Here is a 3,141-nt window from a genome sequence, read left to right as displayed (position 1 = left end):
TTCTGGTCAATCAGTTATTCTCCAGATCGAGGAAACCACTCTCGATATGATCACTTACAAGTACGACCTGCAAGACACCTTGTATTGAGTGGGAGATAGTAATAGGATAAAAGAATTGGTGACGCACACTTTTCGAGGACAAGTGGGAGATTGTTGGAGTGCCCCCGACAATAATGCGATCACAATTGTCGATCATGATGATCACATGTTTAAATCTCATTTTTAAGAATACGTAAGGGATGATTCATTTTATAGTCAACTGATCAATATTAATCGGTAACGATTAGCTTGCTAGAGTTTGACGTTACTGTCGTAGGACGGTGGTGGTCAGTTGATCCCTTATGGTCACACCTAAAGGATGATGCCCTAATCTGTAAAATTGATTAATTTTATGACGATACAAGTTAATCAATTCCTTAAAATTGAACAATTCAATTTGTGAGAGAGAATATTGATATCTTATTATAATGGGATTAAATAAGATTTATTTTAGTAATTGAAATACTTTATTACTAAAATTGTTTATTGTTTGAGAAACAATAGAGATAAGAATGAATGGTTGATTATAATTACAAGATGTTGTGAATTATAATTAAATGACCCATTTTATTTATGTGATCAAGTATCACTAGTCAATTTGTTGAAAGTAATTTATAAAAATGATATTTATGTGATAAATATGCATTTAATTAATTAATAACATGTAACATACTACATGTGACATATTGTGTGACAAATGACAAATTGACAAAATAAAATGGTAGTTCATTTTACATACATGGACCGAAATAGAGGGAGTTATGGTGGATTATGGGTGAATTATTTTATGTGATAGAATATTATATTCATGCCTACACCATGTAGCTTACACACCTACTCTTACATCTCTTACACAACCTATTACCTTGTGAAGAGAAAAAGCATAAAGAAAAATGCCATCCTTGGCATTTGGTGAGGCTCCAACCGTGTACCCTCCTCCATTCAAGAGGATTATTTTTCCTCTACTTATTCTTTTATGCTTGTCCATTAAAAAGACATGCAAAAGTTTTCCTCTCTCATATATTCATCTTTTTCTTCATCAAAACATGAGATTTTTGATTCAAATTGTTCATAAAATATTACTAATATTATTAGTGTAATATATGAGTATTAGTAATCAATTTTAAGGTAAACTACTAAACAAATATCTAGCACATATTATTTAATAGAGATATGGGATAATCTTGGGTGCAATCAAGAGGAGTGGCTTCTATACTTGAAGTCTTTGGAGGATCATCCTAACATATGGATAGCTCAAGAACAAGTGAGGTAGGAGACTTCACTTGTGCCCAAAATGGCCGAAAATTAGATAGTGAGAAATCGTTTTTCCTCATCTCCTTTTATTAAGTTTGCATGCATAAGATCCTTAAGTTTTTATGACTAAAACTTTAAACTAAAATATGTGATATTTAAAATATGATTTCCTTCAGTCTAGCCATAGCTTTTTCGAACTTCAAGTTGATGGTATCAATGTGAGCACTAAGTTGAGCACCCAATTGAGTAATAGAGTCCACTTCATGATTTCCTCCTCTAGTAGCCTTGCGAGGTCTACTATATTGTGAATTATGGACCGCCATTTCCTCAATCTTGTTCCAAGTTTGATTATCGTCAACTTCGGTGAACATACCGTTTGATCCCATGTTGAGAATGTTTCTTGATTCTTCATAAAGACCATTCTAAAATTTTTGAACCAAGAACCACTCGCTAAGTCCATGATGAGGATATGAGCGACAAATTCCCTTGAACCGCTCCCAAGCTTCATACAAAGATTCTTCATCTCTTTGCTTAAAACCCGTAATTTGAGCTCTTAGCATGTTAGTCTTTTCCGGTGGGTAGAACTTTTTGTAGAAAGCTAGAGCCAATTTCTTCCAAGAGTCAATTCCGAGAGTAGCCTTATCAAGGCTCTTCAACCATTGTTTTGCGGTACCAATTAGAGAAAAAGGGAATAAGACCCATCAAATTTGGTCTTGAGTTACACCGGTTTGTGAAATCGCATCACAATAGTCACAAAAAGTCTCCACGTGAGAATGAGGGTCTTCACTAGGCATCCCCCCAAATTGGCTTCTTTCGACTAATTGGATAAATGCGGATTTAGCAATAAAATGTCCGGTTAAGTGTTGTGGTGTGGGAGTACCATTGGCTAGGTTCTCCTCGGCTGGTACGGAATGTGATGAAAATTTAGGCATTGTGGGTTGATTTTGTGTTGGATTTTGTGTTGGGTTCTCCTCACCTTCTCTTGCAAAAGGGTTGACGAACTCAATAGTGTTTGGTTGAATATCTACAACCTCACCAATACCTCTCAAAGTACCTCTAGCAAGTCTTCTATTGTTTGTCAAAGTTCTTTCAATTCCGTAATCAATGGGTAACAAGTTACCTTGTGATCTTCTAGACATGCAAAATATCAAACAACTCGAAAATAATTAGAACAAACCTTGAGGAGTTTTACTTCCCCAAGGCAAAGAAAGACACAACTAATAACAATTTAAGAAAATCTAAATCAAGTTAACACCGTCCCCGGCAACGGCGCCATTTTTGGTCGGACTCACTTGGAGCTTAATTTCGGTTACTTGTCGTTAGGAGCACCGAGACCAAAACAATATTTATATCTGCACAAACAACTCTACTATTAAAAAATAGGTAAGTAAAGGTTGGATCCCAAGGGACGGGTATTGAAGTAAGATTTTCAATTATAAGTAGCGGTGTCTAGGGGTGTCACAATTTGGGGTTTGAAGTAGAAGATCACTAAACTAAATAGCAATGAAAGCAAACAAGCAAGATGATTAAAAAGGGATGTAAACAATTGATAAAAGGTACTAGGGTGTCATGGGGTCATAGGGGATTCATGGGAATTGATCATACAAACATATTCTCAAATTATAAGCAAGCAATTATTGTTGTGATGGATCGAGTTGATTTATATCTTACAATCCTAGGAAGGTTTGTGTCCCGGAGCCGAATCGATTAGATTGTACAACACCTACAAGTCGAGTTAATCCTCCCTACTCAACTATATGCATGGTCTAATGAGACTCGAGTTGGTTATGTCTTACAAGTCTCATTGAAAAGGTAAGTGATGGGTAAAAAATGCAAGGATTCATAGGC

General features: G+C 35.6%; 1 non-coding gene across 1 annotated transcript; it reads left to right on the top strand.

Annotated features, from left to right (window-relative positions):
- Positions 1-1,746: 1,746 nt before the first annotated feature.
- On the top strand, positions 1,747-1,853 carry LOC141589117 (small nucleolar RNA R71). Its single transcript, XR_012520069.1, has one exon. It is a non-coding gene; the product is annotated as a small nucleolar RNA R71 (small nucleolar RNA).
- Positions 1,854-3,141: the final 1,288 nt, after the last annotated feature.

The sequence above is a fragment of the Silene latifolia genome, chromosome 6 (assembly GCF_048544455.1).
Source record: "Silene latifolia isolate original U9 population chromosome 6, ASM4854445v1, whole genome shotgun sequence".
In the NCBI taxonomy this organism is placed as follows: domain Eukaryota; kingdom Viridiplantae; phylum Streptophyta; class Magnoliopsida; order Caryophyllales; family Caryophyllaceae; genus Silene; species Silene latifolia.
This window is presented reverse-complemented; position numbering and strand designations above follow the sequence as displayed.